Below are 23,684 nucleotides of genomic sequence, written 5' to 3'. Positions count from 1 at the left end.
TCTCCAGTTATGTGATGAGAGCATCTGCTATCTATGATCCATTTTTTATTCTTGCTCATGTAGGTTACCAGGGCAGTTGCTTCATCTTCATCTAATTCATCTTTCATAGCCACATAGACTACTTCATCATCATTCTCATCAAAGTCTTCTTCAACAATGTAGCATCATTTTCCTTTACCTCTATAGTCCTTCTTGTCCTCTTTCTTGTTCTTGAGGTTGCCTCCATCCTTTTAATTTTTCTTTTGTGTGCATCTGGCTGCAATGTGACCAAATTCATTACAATTGAAACAAATTATTGGTAGCTTACAATTAGAATTTGCCTCTTCCTCTGTGAAATCTTCTTGCTAGTAATGCCTCCAATTGGTCTACATCATCTTCATCAGTGCTACTGTCACTAGATACATACTTTCCTTTTCCACTCTTTTTCTTTGTTTGAACCTCATCATTATCTTTTATTGTTGTCTTGGCTTTGAATGAAAATTTAAAAAAAATTGGCTTGTAGTTGTCAAAGTTGGATAGCTCAAAGGTAGTGAGTCTTCCAATTATTCCTTCAAATGACAATGTGTTGCCTAGTACACACCTTAGCTCTTCGATGGCTAATACTCTTATAGCATAGATAGGAAGCAAATTTCTCAAGTATTTTCTACTTACTATTTCTTCTGATAAGTGTCCTCCTAGGCATCTTATGGCACTTACCACTTCTTTCATCCTTGCACTATATTGAGTAGCATTCTCTCCTTCTTCCATTTTCATGTCATCAAACTTTCCTCTTAGGCTCTCTCTTTTGGCTCTCTTGACATTATCATCTCCTCCATATATTTTTGATAATTTTTTCAAAATTTGATGTGTAGTACCACATTATTTGATCTCATTATACTTGGCATAGCTTAGTGTTGATGCAATATCTAACATCACTTGATTGTGCTCCTTCTTCTTGCTCATGTATTCTGTAGTGAGGGGTCTTGCAGGGTCTACATGATCAACTATGATTGAGGTCTATGCATAGTCACCTATTGATCCAAGGTACAACTTCACCAAACTTTTCCATGCAACAAAGTTGTCTTTTTTTAGCTTGGGAACTTCTCTCTTGGACATCTTGATCTTCCTGCTACTAGTACCTTGAAATAAACCAGTAGTGGGCTCCGATACCAATTGTTAGAATTCTTCTAGAATAACTAAGAGGGGGGGGGGTGAATCAGCTATTCAAGGTCCAATAATGTCCAATACAAATTTTTAATGAAATGAGGGTGAATCAGAAGTACTTTCCTTTTTACTTTCTTATCATGCATGCAATTAAACATTAAACAATCATGAAAAGTAAACATGCATCACACCATAACACAAAGGATTTTGGTAACCCAAAAACCCTCCAAAAATAAGAAGGTAAAACTGGGGTGAGGATGACACCCACAAAATAATTATGCAATTGATTTCAACCACTTCTGATGGTTTTCTCTATTAAAGGCCTGCCCTGTTAAATGTGACCCTGTTAAAGGATTTCTATACCCTATTAGGAGCGTGCCTTATTAGAGGACTTAATAACATTCAACTTAGAATGTCACCCTATTAAAGGATTTACATAGAGCTATTAGGCCCACCCAAGTCCATGGGATTTATAGTCACCTTCTCAAAAGAATCTTTTATCCCTCTCTAAGGATCTCCTATCCTTCTCCTAAGGATCTCTTATCCTTCTCTTAGGGATCTTCTATCCTTTTCCTGAGGTTTATCCACCTAGCTTTTAAGCTAACCTAGCAATGTAGGATTTCAATGTCTAATACAATGGTAAGAAAGTATTAGAAAGGTTTTGACCTGATAAAGATTGCAACTCTAACCTTGCAGATTTTAGATCACTCTTCAGTTCTTTAGTTTTCTTGGCTTTTCTTCCTTATAGTGTTGACAGCTTTCCCACCCTTCAAGATCTGTCTCCTTGAGTTCTTCCACTCATTATGCCAATGCACTCTATGGTCACTTGATCAACTCAGAGTCTTGATGCTCTATGAGTTGCTCCTCACTATGTCCTCTTCTTGACACTTCACACTAGCCTTCTCTTGGCTTCTTCACATGACCACACTTATGACCAACTCCTTCTACACTTTCAATGTTTTACCTATAACTCCTTATAAAGAAGTTATATTCTTTATTTCCAACTCAAATCTTCCCACTCATTAATTTGATTTGATCTAGGAGAACAATATTGTTTTCCCTCCAAATTACTTCTTCTAGAAACTTCATGATAAGTACATCAGTATTTGCCTTGAATTGGTTTGCATGGTTTACATAAAATTTTGTGACATCTACTCATCATTCTTATCATCCAACTAATTCACAAAATTCAATGTAACAAACTTATCATTACTGATCTAGCAAATCTTTTGACTTAACAAATAATGTAGCAACTCGACATCATTGGTTTACTAATGCTCGGCATTAACTGGGTTACTCAGCTTCTACTGCTATTTACTAATGCTCAGCACCTGAAGTCTTTTCTTGAGTTACTCAACACTTGAACAATCCTATGTTACTCAACACTTGAACAATCCTATGTTACTCAGCACCTGAACAATCCTATGTTACTCGACACTTGAATAATCCTGTATTACTCGACACCCACTGAAGTTGAATCCTACTTGGGTTCAACTAAGAATTTTCTCAACTTCAAATAGCTTGCTTGGCTCTCTCAAATGAACTTAGTTAAACCTTACATCTTTGATGTGTCTTAGTGTGTCCATTCCTTGTGTCTTGGAGTATGTCATCAATACACTATTTCATCAATGGCTTAGCTGATCCTGATACTTCATTACAACATCATAACTTCAACCTTTCTCTAGGTGCTCTAGTTACATCTTATTGATTGCCTCCTCCTTGTCAATCAACCAATTAATATTATTTGGATCACTTAAGAAATTGTCATTCCTGCAAGTAGCAAGTTTGACATCAATGACAAAACAATGATTGAAAATATTCTTTACTAGTTCCATTATTCTTCATTCATGATCTTTTCAATCATTTCCAACACTCTAAAACACCCCCATGATCAAATGAAAGACCAAGATAACCTCCACAAGATATTGGCAAGACAATTGCATGAAGATGCAAGAATGATATTATTGATAATGGACTTGATTGAAATCCAATGGATTGATTTGAAATGTACATTATAGGCCTCCTTATATAGGAGAGGAGATAAGAGACAATGATAAGAAGAAGATAAGTTATCACCCGCATAATGTGGATTATCCTCCATTATGCAATGATGAGGATGATAATGTGATAAGTGCACTAAACATGGAATGAGATAACAAATATGACCAACTAGAGTAGAATTCTCCTACACCATGTGTTTAATTGAGTTGCAAACTCCTAAGTGTCTCAATCACAAACTACTATGCAATGCATTATCCTAAGTAAGCTTAAGTGTAATAAGTGAACATTCAATTACACCAACACCCCCCCTTAAGTGCAACTTAGGGGAATGCACTTAAACTCACAATGTAAGATGGGTCCCAGGTATAAGGCCATTTTAGGTACCCATGTACAATATGCAATGCAATACATGAAATGTAATCTTTCATAAAGTGGAGAAAGATAGAGAACCTTATGTGAAAAATCTTCCTCCAAAAAGAGAGATGAAAACAAGATGCATGGATGGATGGAGTACTCAAGACACCCCAAAAATTTCATACATCATGATCCCTCAATAGGAAGGAAATAAGGAGGCATGATATCCCCCCCATGATGAAGAAGCTCCAATGTATATGAAGAGTATCTACAAGAAAAATATAAGCCAATTCCTACAAGAAACATGTCTCTCCTTAGGAAGAGATAAATACATCAAATGATGAAGAAGCCACTCCATGTAAAAAGTGAGGAAGGAGGAAGAAGGTCTCAATGTATGCATCTTGAAGACTAAATAGGTGTCTCCAAGTTCAAAGATTTTGTCATGCCATCAAGTTAATCTATGAGATGTGAAAAAAAAAGAGAACATGAAGAGTTGGGAAATCCAATCTCCAAAGAAGGTAAGAAGTATCTCAAAGAGAAACCTCCTTAGATGTATTAACAAAATCTACATTATGAGACTCATCTAAAAGAGAATCTGGGAATTCATCCCACACTATAAGATCCGAGCATTAAGATCATCCTACTAAATAGTAGAACTCATGTTTGAAGAAGTAGGAGGTGAAGTAGGAAGTTCAACACTTGTCTTGAGAACAAAATGATTCAACTATCCAATATTCTTCTCACATGAATTATTCACCCTTGATAAAGGGTTAGGTACATTGAATGAATATCATCATCATTATCAACAAAATGTGCAAAAGAATACAAGCATTATGTATGATCAACAACTCCCATTGCTATGGCATCTCTAGTCTTTGTGTCCCTAATATAGACATAATTAGGAGTAAACTCAATAATTTTACCTTGTGCCCCATGAGTAATTTGTTAACTAGAAAGGAGATTAGTGGTCAAGGTTGGTACACAAAGAACATCATTAAATGCACCCTCTCCCATAGGAATAGAACCTTTCCCACAAACCTTCATGTATGTATTATTACCCATCAATATAGTTAGAGAATTACAATGCTCAATAGAAGAAAACATGCATGTAGAAGATGCCATATGATGTGATGCACCTGAATCAAAAATCCATTTACCTTGCTCAGGATGTATGGAAGTAATGACTGCTTTTCTTTTTACTCTAGATGATGATGTAGATGTATCAACGGCCTAATATTGAGAAGAAGGAGAAGACACTAATGAGGGTAACTAGATATTGCTCTTTTGAAGAATGTGAGTGAGCTCATCAATCCTCTTATGGAAACATTTATGCTCATCATGTCCTGACTTTTTGCAATAAGCACATATAACTCTCTTTTTTCTAGAAGTTTCCTCCCTTGAAGAGGAGTTGGATTCAATATTATGTTCTAAAGGAGAATCATCACCTTTTTTATGTTGCCTCAGACCCCTGTGTTGTTTGTTTCCCTTTCCTTTGGGAGCCTTTGGAGAGGAGTCATTTGCAACCAATTCTTAATGCTTTGAAGGATTCAATTGACCAATGTGTGCTAAAATTGCTTGTTCCCTTGTGAGTTGAGCTAAAAATTCATCAAGAAAAAGCATTTTGTATGTACTACCAAGAGCATCCATGGTAGCATAGAATGTGGAAACAAAGATTGAATATTCAAGACCTGGCTTAGAAAGAACAGATAATATCAATTGCTCATCATCTTTAGTAATCTCATAATTAGAAAGCTCCAATCTAATAGAATTGAACTTAGAGAAAAAGTCTTGAATATTGTCAAAATCATATGGACTTAGACCTATAAGCTCATTCTCCAATTTGAATTTTCTTATTCTATCAGGTTTAGCAAAGATTCCTTCCAATGTAGTCTAGGCATCATGAGGATGTGTGCAAGATGCAATATGATATAGAAAATTCTTGCAGATGGTAGATCTAAGAGAACCAAGTGCTTTATCCCTTCTATCAAACCATTTCCTTCTTTTTGCAACACCTATAGCTAGTTCTAGATCCATTCCAAGAATCATTCTAAGTAATCTGATACTCATCAACTGATTATAAATTTCTTGTTTGCATTCATGATAGTTATATGGAGTGAGTAATGGAACTTTTGAAAAGTCCATAATGAAATCAAATGATGACTGAAATCAATTGATAACTCCTTCCACTTATTGACTCAATTAAAAAATTTGAAATCCAACTATTCACCAAGTACAAATATAGCCAAAAAAGACCTATTTCTAAAAGTGATATGTCCACTCCAAATCACTAAAATCTGTTTACAAATCTGGAAAGTAAAGGAAAATTCATGCACTTTCAAAAAAATTGCACCTAAAAATGTTATCAAATGTGCCCAAACAAAGACTTGAAAGTTGTGAAAAATGGGATTTGTAATTTTTAGAAAAATTCAGAGGAAAAGATCCAAAATCACTACACCATTGTGTAGATTGTGAAATTCTACCCCAAAACAAAAAAAAAAAATTGCTCAGAAAAAGGAATCTATATGAGGGAGATATCATTATTTGAAAATTGCCTCTAAAATTATTTTTTCTAAATCATCATTGTCACACCTTCAAAAACCAAATGGCTCTAAATTTGGCCTCAAATGTTTGATTTGGATGAAAAAAAAAATTGACTTAAGGGTTTTTAGACCTCCTCTATATGATGTCAACTTCTAATTTGCACCAATAAGCTCTGATTCTTGTCTGCAATAGAAAGTCACAAAATATGAATCCCAAAATCTCCTCCAAATTATGATGTCCAATTTGCATATGCGACACCAACAATAAGTCAAGCCAAGATTGCTCTTCTTGAGAAGAGGTCTTTACACCATGAGAACTCTGATACCATGTTAGAGTTTTAGGTGACTCTACAACAACCCCAGGATCAAATGAAAGACCAAGATAACTCCCACAAGAGATTGGCAAGAAAATTGCATGAAGATGCAAGAATGTTATTATTGATAATGGACTTGATTAACATCCAATGTATTGATTTGAAATGTACATAATAGACCTCCTTATATAGGAGAGGTGATAAGAGATGATGATAAGGAGAAGATAAGCTATCACCCACACAAGGTGGAATCACATGTCCACCAAATTTGTATTATCCTCCATTATACAATGAAGTATGTGCAATGATGAGGATGATAATGTGATAAGTGCACTAAAGGTGGAATGAGATAACAACTATGACCACCTAATGTGGGATTCTCCTACACCATGTGTTTAATTGAGGTGCAAACTCCTAAGTGTCTCAATCATAAACTATTATGCAATGCATTATCCTAAATAAGCTTAAGCAAGTGCAATTAGTGAATATTTAATTACACTAAAAAATACTTTAGTTTCTTTCATGTTTCTTTCTCAACTCTAGTTAGATACCATTTGAATTTTTGAAAAGCTTCAAACTTATCTTTTAGATACATTACTATCATCATTCTAGAATAATCATCAAGAAATAAAATGAAATAATTATCTTCATTGTATCTCTCTATGCCAATAGATCCACAAAGGTCTGTATGAACTAGCTCCAAGACTTCTTTAGAATGATAGTTCTTGTTGTTGAAACTTGTCTTTCCCATCTTACCAACTTGACAATTCTTGCACATTTCCATGTCAGATTTCCTCAAACTAGGAATACCTCTCACTCTTTCATTTTTTCTTATCTCGATTAGGTTGTCAAAGTTCACATGACATAATATTTTATGCCATAACCAACTTTCTTCTACTTGAGCAATGAAACATGAACTTTCACTTAGATCTAGGTAGAATAAGTTACCTTTTGTTTGATTACTGGACCCAACTAGATTTCCTTTTTCATCTAGCATCTTGCTCTTCCCATTTATGAATTTTACCTTGAATCCAATGTTATTCAACTATGCCGCACTCAGTAGATTATGCATTGGTCCTTCAACCCAGTAAGCATTGCCATATCTAACTTCATTGGCTAGAGAAATACAACCTTTTCCTTTTGTGCAACATGGTTCATTGTTTCCAAATCTGACACTCCCACCACCATAGTGTTCCATATGTCCAAACTTTTTTTTATCACCAGTCATATGGTAAGAACAATAGCTACCAATAATCCATGTATCATTTTTGTTAACATGAGAAATAAGTGCCATCTAATCATCTTCATTATATGATTAATCTTTTACACTAATATAAACCATTTCATCATCATCACTACTATCAAAACCTTTAGCCATAAAACAAGACTTCTTACCTTTATCCTTGTAGTCCTTGTATTTTTTGAAATCCTCTTTCCTTTTTAGTTGTTGTTCTTCTTTTCTTCTTTTTCTTCTTTTTTGGGACACCTTGTAATAATGTGACCAACTTCTTCACAAGAAAAACATATTAGAGGAATTTTACCTTTGTACTTTCCTTTGCCTTTGAAATATCTTCTTGCAAGCAAGGCATCAATGGCTTCAAGATCACTATCAGAACTATCTTCTTCTTCACTTTCAAATTTCTTTCCTTTAGACTTTGTAGCTTCCTTCTTGAGTGATAACTTGGCTTCAAATTCATATTCAAGATTCCTAGAACTAGGAACACAATTATCATAGTTATCTAGCTCAAATGTTGTCAACCTTCCCACTAGAGCATCCAAATTTATCTTATTGGTGGAATCACATCAAATATCTTAAATAGCTAACACTCTGATTGCATAGATAAGAAGAAGGGTTCTAAGTACCTTGATTATAATTGTGATATCATCAATTTTCCCTCTAGAGACTTTGATTGCACTTACACTAGCTTTGATTTACTCAACATATTTTTCAATGCTTTCATCTTCCCTCATCTTTATCTAATTGAACTGGCCTCTTAAGCTTTTTGCCTTGGCTCTTTTCACACTATCATCACCTCCATAGATATATTTTAGCTTTTCCATATCTCATGAGCAGTAGCATACCCTCTTATTTCATCAAATTCAACATAGTTAAGAGTAGATGCAATGTCAATCATCATAATGTTATGATTCTTCTTTTCAACAACTCTTCCATAGTCAAAGTTCCAATAGGATCTTTATACTAGATATTTAAATATTTCAGACCTGAGTGGCTAGATGTATCTTCATAAGTTCATGCCATGCCTTGAAGTGATCTTTGTTCAACTTGGGAATCCATCTTTTGTAATACATCTTGATCTTTAGCTTAGGTCATTGAAACCCTCTCTACAAGCACCAAAATCGCTAATACCAATTGTTGGAAATATATGAGGAGTAACAGAGAGGGGAGGGGTGAATCAATTACCTCAAAAATAAATCCTAGGTCTCTTAGATATCAATACAAAACATAAACTCTCTTAAAACTATTGTCACTCAGTTACCATAGAAGCACTTAGTTAACACTATCAATATGTTGTAACTTGAAAAGCACTAAAATAATAACTATTACTTGGAAAATAATGACCATGAAATTCTTAAGATATTAATTTTGATTAGCCTTAATTAACTTAGTTGCATACAAATAAAATAAATGGCATTAAAATAAGTGACACCAACAGTTAACGTGGAAACCCAATTTGGGAAAACCATCAGTTGCAACTAGTTACTATTTTTTACTCTTTTTACGTCATCCCTCTTAGGAGCCAACCCTGTTAAAGATTAAAAAATACACTATTAGGTGTGACCTTGTTAGAGGATTTAATCACCCTATTAGGAGTATCCTGGTTAGATGTCTTTAGACACTTCAATCTAGAAATGACACCTTGCTAGAGGATTTGCAAATAGTCATTAGGCTAAATCTATTAAGAGATTTGATTCACTGCTACAATGGTTAGAGAGTAATAATAAAATGAATTGATTGTTGATTCAACTACTTTTCTAATTTTAGATCTCATTTTTGTTAGAGTAAATAATTAAATATTTATTAATTATTTATTCTATTACTTAAGCTTACTTAGGTTAATGCATTTATTTAATATTTAGTATTTAATTGTTGTAGTGATCAGTTGTTGAAAACACTAGAGTTTGTTCCCTTCTAGCATGTTCCACCTTTTGGTGTGTTGGCACTCAAAATTGTAGCCTCAATTTTGAGCACCATTGAGAAATTGAGCCCTATAAATGCTTTTTAATGCCTATGTACCCAATTGTCCATTTGAGCCCCCGGAGGTGTTTAATATTTCTAACACCTTCCATTCAGTGCGCCTACTTGTTCCATGAAGTTAAATCATCATTTCAAGTCATTTTTTGAAGTACCATATTTTGACAAATTGTCAAATCTGCATTTTCACTAAGTGTCAACCAGCGACAGGAGGCTTTTTTTGTTGTCAAATATCTCCCACCCATAAATGTTTTGTGACTTTTTACTTTCAAAGTGTCTAGTGTCCATACCTAAAAGCCTATGTTTTAGATTTTGAGTCATTTCGAGTCCATTTGACTAGGTTTCGAATCCCTCAAAGTTGGTCAATTACTGTTTTCACGCTTTTGCACTTTGCACCTAATTCTGGGAAGCCCTGTTTGACGAGTTATAATTTTGACCCAGTTGACCAAAATGCTAAAATTCCTTTTGCATTACATTGTGAACATCAGAGACTTATTATGTTTCAATTTTTAAGTCCTGATGAATCTGTTTGATTAGTTTTCAAATGTGATTCTAGAATGCAATTTCTATCTTTTTACTGGTGTCAGCATTTGCATATTTGTCAGTACCCCTTTTCGTGGCGTTATAATTCCTAATCCATGATTGGTGAGATCAAATGGATTGTACCACTATGTTGTGTCCTAAAAATCCTTGAAGTATGCCAGTTCTTAAGTCATGACGAATCCATCTGCATACTTTCACATGTCCATACATTTTCCAAAAACTACTTTTTGACATATTTGCTAGTTTAAAATTTCCAAGTGCCTGTTTTCAAAAATTTTCCAAATACGTCTTGTGATTTTTCATGAGCCCAAACTATAGAATTGTATTCTCTTCATGGCAAAGAACTTATATCCTAGTTTTCAGAACCTCAAGTGATCAATAACCCATTTTATAATGCCAAACCCGAGCCCAATTTCTGTTTTCTAACAATGTTTGCCTGCAGGATAATTGAAGTATGAATATTCAGAAATTAAAATCTTTTGACTAGAAATTCTTCATGGGCTGAAAATTTTTAGAATGATAGAGTGTCTAGGATTGAACACTCATGTTGATTTTCATGGCCTGGTTACTTGATTCAGTCAATTTTTAAGGCCAACTGGCAAGCCTCCAGACACAAATTTCACGATGGTGCAAAAATGATTGAAATGGAGTTTTAAAGTGATGTCCTAGTGATTGTTTTTAATTCTAGTCATTACAATGGGGCCAAGTGATAGATATGAGGATGCCAGTTGTTTGTAAGGCAAAAAAATTTTAGCCGGACCTGCTTTGGGGTCCCAACTAATTCCCTCTGGTTGGCTTTCCTCATGAGATAATATTATATTATTTTATCATGCATATGATTCAATCTTTTCACAAAGAAAATGGTAGAAATGGTTTCTTAAAACCAAAATATGAGGGCGCGTGAAGTGAGTATAAGACAATAATAAAGAATAAAAGAACTTTTGGATTAAAGAGGAGCATTTCTTTTAGAATCTACAAGCAGACATGTAGTAATGTTACCAAGATTAAATATCTTCATAGGCTTTTGCTTAAATAAAATTGTAATCACTCTAAAGTTTAAAATCTATATTAAACATTCATTTTAAAAGGTCACTTGGAATTAAGGAAAGAGCACACTAAGCTGCAGCAAGAGGGAGAGCTATGAATATGCAAAATCAAGAAGGGATTTCCATAGCATAAATGAGGCCATCGAGTTTCTAATAGAATAGACAAATCAAATGAGGTTGTAGCTCATAAAGAGGAACAACTCACAATAGAGAAGCTTCGAGAATGGGAAACATAATTGGGGATGTTTGCTGGATAAAGCATAAAATGTGATTCCAATTTTGAATTTCAGACTGAAGTTTACTTACAAAGTGGTTTGTATTTTCCAAATTAAATCAACCACTTCTGAAGCACACCAAGAGCAGCATTCATGCTAAAGGAAGAAGTTCCTAAAAGTTTACTCAGGTAGGGGAAAGATGCATCATTTTGTGTTAATTTTTCTTTTCTTTTCTTTAGAGCTTCTAAAGAATCAACAGGTCAAAGCATTGCTTGCTTGAAGTCTAAAGAGGTACTGTCTTATGCCAAACATCAGCAAGAATGTATGGTGTAGAATTTTATAGTTTACATGCTCTCCAGGTTGTGAAATTTTGGAAGTGACCAAGAAATATGTGTGGGAAGGATAGGCTGATGGCAACTCTAATTAAATATGGGAAGAGACAAATCCTGACAAATTAATTCCAAGAGGGAGCTGCAGGCTTAAGAGCAAGATGCCAGGAAAGAGTGGTGTTGAATGTAGGAGCAAGGAATGATGGGGATGGCAAATGGTTAGAACTTATTAACTTGCTGAGGAGTATATTCATAGAAGTTTTGTGTGATGGGATTGATAATAGCCTGAGAAGTGCTCAGATTGTTGTCAACTGCAATGGATGTATTTGTGTGCACTTGCCTAGGAATAAAATGGTTGTGTTTGATGAAGAAGGAAGAATGGCATCAGAGCATCTTAAAGGAAGACCACACAATGAGGAACATGGAGCCAGCATAAAAGAAATTCCACACACAAAGCAGAAAAGAGCTCTCACGCATCAGACGAGGTCTGCATTCTAAAAATGTGCAAAGTTATATATTTCACATTGGGTGGGTGAAGTTATATTTAGTTATTTAAATAGAAGATCACCCAAATAGATTGGTGTCTTGAAGAAAAAGGTTTTTGGAAGCCAAGCTTGTGCACAATCCCTAGGGATGATGTCAGGAAAATGGAGGCAATGAACCAAAATTTTAAACAAAGATGTGAAAATGCTGACATGGCGCAAAAAGGGAAGATCGCACCAGGTGTCGTCACGTGTCTGGATCTAGCGGTGCCTGCTTCCTCACAAAATTAAGTTGTGCACTGGTTAAATATTGCAAGAATGTAGACAGTTGACATGTGGCACAGGCCTGGGATAGATGGTGATGTGGCACTCCATAGTGCGTGATGATGTGGCATGGGTCAAACCAATTGGAGACTGCCATGTGGCAGTTGGTCAACCAAGGGATGACCTCGGATTCAAAGGGCAAGGCAATATAAAATATTTTAAAATATCAAAAAAATTTAATCATTTCCCAATTTTGAAGTCCCATCAAGTTTTAAATTTCAAATGGGAATTTATCTAAAGTTTTAACTTTAGATTTTTTTAAAATTTTTCAAAAATTTAAAAAACTATGAGTTGCAAACCTGAACACTTATAGCAGGGGAGTCGTTTTCAAATCAATTTTTTGGGAGTTTTTGGAAAGCAAAGTATGCCTTATCATATACCACCAAAATTCTGAGAATCTAAATTTTTTGATTCTAGATTTAGTTTTTACACAAGAAGCTGTCTGTTCAAGCTACAGGAGGATTTGTCTTAGGTTCCTATTTTGCAACTGTATTCAGGTATGAAAGTTCAGAATTGTTTCCTAGCATGGTGATGACCTGAATATGGTTAAAAGGCAATAAAAATTCATTTTGGGTCAAAACTTGTTCAGATTCACTCCGTAAAAACTAAAATTTCACTGGCATTTCATGAGGCAAATCAGATATTTTGGCAAACAGGTTTTCATGATTGAGTAGAGGATATTTTCAAATTAGTTAGAGTGTGATGATGAAAACCAAATTAGATCAGATGGGTAAAGAAAGGAAAGAGGCTTTCAGTTGCAAAAAGGTTGAATTCCAAGTGGACAAATGTTAGTTGCAGATTCAATCTGGGAATTCATCTTCATCCTATATTTTTCATTCTCTCTTCCATTGTAAGGGTTCCAGTTTTTGTTACTGAGAAACCAATACGTTAGCAGTTCTCTGGGTAATACTAGCAGGGTTCCAGTGTTTTGCTATGATACCACATTCTTCAGCAAACTTCTCTTATGTGAACAGCAATAGGAAGGAATATACAGATAGTTCAGGTCTGTTGGTTGTTTCCATGTTTTCATTTTCATGCATATAACTGTATTGTTTCAAGTAAATAAATGCAAAGAGCAGTAGATGATTGAGTTTCAGTTGAATCTTGTCTCCTTTATTAGCTCATTTTGAATGTTTTACAATCTTTGACATAGAGCTCAGGTTGTAGTTACAGTCCCTTAAGGCTATATGTTATTTCGTTGTTGCTTGTGACTCAAGAAGTTGTTTAAATACTTTAGGGAATTAACAAGGTTGTGAGGTTACTGATGGGGATATCATGTAAGAATGAGGTTCAGATTGAGCATAGATGTCCATTTACAAGTTAAATGGATAGATCAGATATCTAAGGATACAAATAGGTATCAGATATCCATATGTGTGTTTGTGATTCATGGATTTGCCCAATGGTTAAGGCACTAATCAGTTATAGGATCATTAGGTCTTACTGCTACATATCTGAGGTTTTGTTGAATTCAACATTTATAAATCAAACATTCTTTCCATCTTATGTTGAAGGACTTAATTTTTTTTCCCTCACTCAGCTTATGAATGTCCTAGATTTGCAGTTTGCTACTGTAGATCTGTGTTATTGCATAAGTACTAGGAGATATGAGGGTTTTATCTGCTTTAATAGATTCAAGGATATGTTTTTGCATTAGTACAGTATCAATTGAATCTCAGGTCCACCTACTTAGGTTTAGCAGAGCCTGAAGTAGAAGAAGGGTCATGCCTTATAGTTGGCCTGTTGTCAGAAATGGCATGTTGAAAATGGGAGTTAGCTACCCCTAGATGTGTCACTTTCTCAGTGGGATAATTGAAAACCCTCCGGCATTTTCAAACACCAACAAAATGGCAACTTTGTTGGGGACTGTATTGAATCAAATTTAAGACAAACCGTGATAATTTGAAAAGAAACGATTCAATACAACAGGAGAAGTGCATTAAAAAGTTTCAGTAGTAAGTTCTCTGATGTTCTTTCCAGTTTTCTTACTCCAAATCGTGCACCCCAATGAAGTTTTATCCATTTGCAGTAGAAGCTTTGAGGTTGAATGTAGATTGTGTTGTTCTCAAGTTTCATTTTCAATCAGTTCAATCAGATCTTGTTTTCAAACTGCTATTGTAATTTCAGAGTTAGAATTGTGATCAAAAGATTTTTCTCTCTTTTAAGTGTTTTGAAGTTTTGCAAATTCTACAACGTGATAATTTAGTTCAGATCTATACTGTTATGAATTATGTTTTAAATGTTTCTCACAATTGCGAGTGGTGACTCTCTAAAGGATCTTTGTACCAATGTAGATCGGTTATATAAATGTTTTCAAAAGTTTTCAGCCTAGTAATGTAGATCTGAAAATTGTGTGAATTTTCAAGCAAGAAGAGAATGTATAAGTTTTTGACCAATAAGGTTGGAAGTGTTGTTTGATTTGCTGTTATAAGAAATTTTAAATGATAAATGTGAATCACTGTTGTGATTTCATTTAATTCTCCTCAAGGAGATGGCGACTCTATATAAGATATGATCAGTGGTGTGAGGAATTAAGATCAACACCAGGCCAATCAACAGATTAGTGGTTTCAGGCAGCAACACCTGAGGTATTTCATTTTCATGATTTTTTTTCTTGTCATGAAAGAAAGTAAGTTTTACATATGTGTTCTCCATCAAGTGAAGTTTCAGTACTAAGAAGAGGAGAATAGTTTTAGGGTTTTGTACACTTCATTAGATTGAGTTTCAGCTGGTTATATTTAAGTTTGTGAAGTGTATTTGAAGTTTTCATTTGGTAGAAAGTTGTGTAAGCCTGCTGCGAGTTACATATTAGAATTTATTATGGGTGAATGAGTTTCATATTTTGGAAAGAATGTCGAGTTTTATTTCACCTAGTATGTAGCCGGTTAGTAAAGTTTCTAGATCCATTTCTACCAAAAGATATATGCCATTAAGTTTCAATGGTATTCATGGTTTCTCGAATGTCATTCCTAATGATGTCTGAAATAAATTGCCTAAGTTTAGAGGAGACCATCATGTTTCAGCTAGTCATCATATTCAGATATTCAGTGATTTGATGGGTGACTATGAAATTTCTCATGAGGATGTGCACATGAAGTTATTCGTTCAAACCTTGGAAGGTGATGCTAGAGACTAGTTTTAATTTCTACCAGCATGTTCTATTTCATCTTGAAGTCAGTTGCATTCAGCCTTCATGGAGCAATTTGGAGACTGGGTAAGCATATCTAATTCTTATGATAAGTTTTTGAAGATTCATATTCAGAGTGATGAACTTGGGTAGTCCCATGGTAATGGTTCCCACTTTTTGGCCAAGTTTGACACTAAAATAGATATTTTTAACAAAAACTTCATTTTCAAATACATATTACTAAAAAAACATAGAGAATTTGATGATGATGTAAACTAGTGCTTTTTAGCATTTTCTATCTAGTTTCTAATGATATTTTTAAATTTTTTTAATAATTTCATTTGAAGACCATTTTTTCATCTCCTTTGAGAAGTGGTTTATACGAAAATTGACATTTTCAAAAAGTGATGGGTATTTTGATCCACATAACTTTTTTTTTAAATTTGATAGTTACAAAATTCTTTCAAGGCTAGAATAGTAACATCGATATCTAACACGTTTTGTTGGTTTTGTTCAATTTCGTAAAAAATTGATGGTTTTATTTAGTGTCAAAGTGACAGTAACTATAATTTAGACATAGGTTGCTTTTGATCAATATAACTTGACTTGTATTTATCGAAATAACATTTTTCTTGATTTGCTAGAAAGCTAACACATATAGCTTTGATGTTCATATTTTTCAAAATTTTAATTCTTCATTTTTATATTTTTCCCGAAGCTTTGAATTGAGGTTTCTAAAATGATTAAAAAACCTATACTTACTAAAACTATAACTATAACATCATAATCAAAACAATATATGCTAAAAATATATTCATTAGAAAGTGTATTGAAAGGCGAATATTTTTCCAAGTTTAGTTTAAAAATTTAGACCTATTTGGCCCTTGTTTGAGCCCTCCAAATGGAAAAAAAAAAGGTGAATTTTATATAAACTGGAAAAAAGTTTCATTTTGGAGGCTTCGTGCAAGACGTCTTCGTTCGAAGTGCTTCGCTTGTAGCAACTTCGAATGAAGCTACAAAGTGGGAAACCGCTTTTGAATTGGTGCTTCGCTCGAAGCCCCCATGGCAGTTTTTGGCAATGCCAAAAAAACTTTAGATGCTTCGCTCGAAGCGTAGGGGTTCGATCGAAGCTCCGAAATCATAATTTATTTTTTAAAGTTGATGTTGTGTGGGAAGTCGACAGACTTCGTATGAAGCGTGTTTTTTTTTTTTTTTTTAAAGATTGATATATAATAGATTTAGAATTCAATTTTAATAACAATACAAAAAAATTTATAAGAAATTCGCTCTTTTCAAAGAAAATAGAAGAATATTGAAATTCATTGATAATTTCTTGAAGACCAAAGACAATTCATAATATTTTGAAAATTGGAGATGGAACAACAACAAGGAAGACAAAAGAAATCTGCAAGAAATAGATCACCTAGCACAAAACAAAGGAATCGTGAAAAAACTTTAGCAAATTATCACAAAAAAAGAGAAGGTATGTACATGTGTAAATTAATATTTATGGATGTACATATATATTTTCAATTTTATAATTCATTTTCTAAATTTATTCATTTATATGCATACATAGGTCTTAACAAACAATCACAAGATGAACAAATACATGTTTATGAAGATTTGAGTCATGACGATCTAGGACATGAGAATCCACAACATGACAATCCAGGAGATGACAATCTGGGACATGATAATTCAGGACATGAAGCAATGGAAGTTGGAGAAGGGTCAAGATCAGTTGCCCAAATTGGTATGGATGAATGCATAAGACTAGCCACAAGTGTGAAGAAAAATATCACTTATAGAAATTTAGATCATTTACTTACAATGGATATGGATAAATTGAAATTACTTACTGATATGAGGTCCTTAAGTCTTTCTAAGAAAAGAGCTTTGAATAATATAGTGAAAGAAATAACAAGTAAATTTGATGATTTGAATTCACTTGAAAAAGCACAAGTACTTGCTCATGTTCTTATACAGAAAAACTTGGAAGAGTCATTAAAATTACTAGGTGTAGATACAACATCAAAAAAAAGAAAATTTTCCAATATGCAAAGTGATATTATTGAAAATGTTAAGAAAGGGTTGAACTCTATAGGGAAGAAAACTCAAAGTAAAGATAAGAGCGCTATAAGAAGAGTTATGTTGCAATCTATTCTTGGTAATAGTACACCCCAAAATAGACGAATATCTTCAATTTCATCACATATTGGTTTTAGTAGAAAAATAATATCAAAATATATTAAGAGGAGAATGCTTTTGGATGATACCACTTTGGAAGGAAATTGGGCAACTATGTGTAGAGCTCCTCATTGTGATAAGATTGATTATAGAATCAAAAATTTGGTAATATCATTTTGGAATGATAATACACGTCCTTCATCAAATACTAGAGATTTTTTTAGACATAGGGTTAAAGCTAACCTTTACAAACATCATACAAAACATTGGTTTGACGTAACACAACATGAAATATATGTTTCATTTTGTAGTTCAAATCCTTATATAAAGATTGAGTAGACATTATTTGAAAGATTGAAGCCATATTATGTTAGGAGAAACAAAGTGTTTGAAACTTGTTGTTGTCGTTATCATATTGAATTTGATCTCCACTATCAATTTTATCAAAAATTTATAGAAGAAACTTTTGGTTATAAAAATGCCCCTCCTAGTAGATGAAGTGAGTTCATCTCATCTATTTTATGTGACAAAATAGATGGTCTTGTTGGTCAAATTAATTGCATTAGAGGAATATGTGAAATGTGCTCTAATTTGGCTCTTTTTCCTTTGAATAATGAAGATATTGATGTCACAAAAATGATAACTTGCAAATGTTACAAGTATGTAAGGAATGAAACTAAATTTGGGAAAGAATAAAAAATATTAGAATATGTTGAAGATGAGATGACTGTTAGAGCATTTATGGACAAGTTTAAAAGTTTGATACAACCATACATTCGTCATGCTTTTTTTGCAAAATGGCAAGCACAACAATTTCAAACACTTAGAGATAACATTCCAATTGGAACCATTTTATCAGTTGTTGACTTTGTAGAAAACTATTCATTCGTTCATCAAAAGGCTATTCAATCAGACTACTATTTTTCTGATCAAGTTACTATTATGGTACAAGTGTGTTACCATCATGCACAGTTAAATTTGGATAGTATTCAAAGCACAGATGAAACATGAGTCATAAAGAAAGAATATCACTTCTACATAAGTGATGATAAAGAACACGATATTCATTATGTAGAACATTGTTTCAAGAAATTTTTTGCATATATCAAAGAAAGAGGCATAAGTATCGATAAACATTATGTTTGGTTAGATGGGTGTGTTGTACAATTCAAATCATCTCGACCATTTTATGCACTTTTTTGATATCATTGTAATGAAAACATACCACATGTATGGAGTTTCTTTGAAAGTGGACATGGCAAAGGTGAACATGATGGTGTTGGAGCTTGTATCAAACGTGCTTTGCGAAAGTATCAAATGAATTATAAGGGAGTTCATATGAACAATGCACATGAAGTTGTTGAATGGTGCAAGACACATTTTTCATCAAATGATGATGGTACATCATCAAGAGCGAGTCAAATAGTACCATGTAGAGTCTTTTGGGAGATATCAGGTATTTATGTTCAAATGCACGTGTACATGTATATATATATATATATATATATATATCTATTTTCTCTTATCTTTATTTAAACTTTATATACATGAGTGTCATGTATGTAAATATATATTTGTGTAGATCTAATTTATTTGTATATATATTAAACTATGTGTCTTTAGGTGTGGATAGAAATACTATGCATGGTTGCAAGAGGATAGAAAAAACACGATCCTTACATTATGTAATGAGTACCGATCATCGCTATTGGGCATTGTACACGAGAGACTATTCATTTTTTTGTTATGATTGCATTGCTGAGAATTAAAATAGATGCATCAATCAAGATTGTGGATATGTAGGTCTATGAACTTTGGTGCCACTTGATGTTACTGATACAGCTAATGGAGATGAAGATGAAAACTTTGATGACATTCCTTTGATTTCTTCTGATTATAATCATATATCTGGACTAGTTCAAATTGGTAAGTTTAATATAAATTAAAAATAATAAATTTATAATAAATTTACATGTAGTAAAATATTAAAATATTTATTTATTTATTTAAATTGTGTGTAGGCAAAGTATTTGCAGTTATTGCTGAGCCTGAAAATGTAGAAGGAGTGAGTTACTATTTATTGTGTTGCACTATAGAAAGGATGAAGTTAATTGAACCTGAAGAAAGTGATGGAATGTTATTCCCTATAGGTATTTATATTTTTCAAATTTATATATTTAAATTATTTATGTGCATGTTTATTATTAAATAACATGAATTTATTTATTACACATGTGTACAATGTTATTTAAATTAACTTTTAAATTTGCACATGACCTGTGCAGGTTCAGTTGTTTTGGAGGGAACATATCTTAGCCAGCAAAAATTAGTGAAACATGGAATTCACTTTGTTGATTACCAACCTAACAATAAAGTGCTTCAATATAGTCACCATGTTATTGCTACATCCATTTTTCTACATCTAGTTAAACATAAAGGTGGACGTCGCAAGTGGAGATTAGATATTGAGGACCATGAGAGAGTATTAAATGTTCTCCACAAGCTTGTGGAACCATTTGGAACCACTTGACATATTTCATGTATTTTTAGCACATGCTTAAAGATAAATTTCATATTTTATTTAATACATTTCATGCATGTATATATGTTCATTTCAACATTTTAACTTAGGACAATTAAATATGTGTAGACATGTGAGGTCTACATTTTTGAATTCCATACATTTAACTTGTGAGACTTATATCGAGAACCATTTTATGCATACATGTTTTATACATTCAAACTTTAGGAGTTTATATGTTCATCTTATATATCGATTTCATGTGTTTTATATGTACCAAGTCATCTTTCTACCACTTGTTTTAAAGATATTTTTAATGAATTTATAAATTTATCATAATTTATTTAATACATTTAATGTGTGTATATGTGTTCATGTTTAATTTTTAACTTAGGACAATTATATGTGTCTGACACATGTATATGTATGTTCATCTCATCGTACAATATTTGTAAGACTTGTTATCAAGTTCATTTTATACATTCAAACTTTATGAGTTTATATGAACTCATATATATCATGTTTATGAAACTATCCAAGTTCATATAAATTGAATGTACACATATATAAACATGTAAATCTAACTACACACACACACACATATGTAAGGAATGAAATTCTAGAAACATATAATGTGTGTACATGTTCATTTCATGTTTTTAACTTAGGACAATTATATGTTTAGATGACACACATGTCTATATATGTATGTTCATTTCATACAATATTTGTACATAAGACTTGTTATCAAGTTCATTTTATACATTCAAACAAGTTACGAGTTTATACATGAACTCATATATATCATGTTTACATGTACATTCAAACTATCTAAACATATACATTGAATGCATATATAAACACATACGGATCTAACTAGAAACATATATATACATGTGTAAGGAATGAAACTAGAAACATATATATTGAACATGTCTAATCATAAATCAAGAAGGAATCACACATGCATGTATAGATCTTTAACCATATTTAAAAACCAATCATACATACATCTAATCATTTAAACATACATACATACATACATATATATATATATATATATATATATATATATATATATATATATATATATATATATATATATGTATGTATGTATGTATGTATGTATGTATGTATGTATGTATGTGTGTGTGTGTATATATATATATAGAACCAATTTTGTATACATGTGTGCATTCTAATAAAAAAGAATCATCTATAAACACATGTATGTATTGTGGCACAAAGATCAATACGTACATATATATATCCAACCTAGATTAAGATCAATGATAAAGTAAACACATGTGCATATATATATATATATATATATATATGTTAGGTAGAAACTATCTAGAGTCATCCAGATGCATATGAACAGAGTGAAGCTCTGATCAATCTAGTCATGTGCACGATATATATAAATAAATCAATATGTGTACATATATAAATATCATTTTCAAAAATACATATGTTTCGATAAGATCAATGATAAATTAAACATGTGCATGTCTATCCTAAACTAGAGAGAGTCACGATCCAAATGCATATGAATAGAGTGACCCTCTGATTGATGCTCATGAGGATCATGTGTCTGTGGGGTATCAACTGAGCCCTACAAATTAAAATTAACAACATGTAATGTGTTAGCCATATATAGGTTGTAAATATACTTGGAAACTAGTCTCAAATATCTATCTTAAAATCACCTGAGCACTAGTGGGTGTCACATCTGTAGGTGTTGTCGCATCTATCCTCCCACTACGATCAGAGCCCACACTAGAAGAAGCATGCTCTACTACTTGTGCATACAAAAATATAATTCATTTGAAAATATGAGTATACATGTATAAATTTATATATGTACTTGTGAATAGAAATTTGTTGAATTCTAAAAATGAAACTTAAATTTGAGGTGTACCTGGGTCTAAGGAGCAAGAGGGTCATCACTAACATGTACTAAGGTGTCATCAATAGAGACTCCATCTCTAATAGTCTCAATCCTCTATAATAGTGACAAGTGCAAAGGACTAATAAGAGGGGATGGAAGTGGTGTAGAGTCAATAGACTATCCGAATAAGTTCATGTCCATATATGATCCAATCTCAGTGGGAACATGAATCTAACTCAAATCTTGTATCTGTCGATCAAAGACGTCAAGTGCATCACTAGAAATAGAAATACCTCGATCAAATCCTAAGCCCCCCCATCAGGTGGAGCTACAAAAAACTTTTGTGCATCTAAGTGCTCAGCCAAGTGTAGAGTGGTAGACTATTGAGCACCAGAGTGCTGTGTAGAGTGCTGAGCTGAGTGCTAAGTGGTAGGCTATTGAGCACCAGAGTGCTGTGTAGAGTGCTCAACACCAAAGTCTTGTGCAGAGTCATGTGTACTCTAATGTGCATGACGTGATGGTATGTCATGGGTCACTCGAAATATAGGCCTCAATGAAATTGCCTCTGTGACACTATAAAGGTATCCCCTGTGTATCTGCAATGTATGAATATGCTCATAAAAGATCATCTAGAAGATACAAAGCCATCTGCATATGTCTCTGCTCTCTAATGAGGCCATGTATATCTTCTATGGTAGGAAGATGTGCTACTCTATAGATCTCACCAAGGCTCAATGTACTGCTCGATGATACCTCAGAAGATGATCTCTACTGACTGGGTCTACTCAAAATATATCTGCCCAGAGTGTCAGATGTCATGCTCCTAGCTGTAAATGCAATGTGGCCTATCCAATCAACTTCTTCCCTCTGAGAAGAAATAACAACTCTATCTATAGTAGCAGCCATCACTAGAGTCACTACTAGGGTTCTTGATCCCACCAATGGACGATGACGAGGAGCAACAAGAGTCAGCTCATGATACGTATCATGATCACAAACTCTATCACGTCCCTGACCATAATATCCAAGAATATCTAAATAGTTGATGCGGTGCCCCAAATGGAACTCTACATACAACTGCTGGGAAAAATATAGTGGAATTTGGTCATTATTACGATAACGACCATGTGCTGCTAAGAATCGAGGGTATATCATTGAAGCAATCTAGGGAAAAACACATCTAGTAACCTGATATGCCCTAACCTTGGTCTTTCCATCATAATATGGGAAGACCTCTCATCTAATAGTATCCTTAGAAACTAGGCTCTGAACCTAGTCTAAGGATATACCAACCGAGATCTCTGCTCTAAGCTCAGTAAAAATCCTATCTATAGAATGTGGTGAAAATGCAGTTTGTGATCTAAATCTAGCAGTGAGATCCTCAAGACTAGTCAAAATCTATTGACATATATCTCTATATAGATGATCCTGAGATCTCTCAATAGCTGAT

Source organism: Cupressus sempervirens, chromosome 1 (genome assembly GCF_028749045.1).
Source record: "Cupressus sempervirens isolate cs-2001-9-10 chromosome 1, ASM2874904v1, whole genome shotgun sequence".
NCBI lineage: Eukaryota > Viridiplantae > Streptophyta > Pinopsida > Cupressales > Cupressaceae > Cupressus > Cupressus sempervirens.
Note: the sequence above shows the minus strand (reverse complement) of the source record.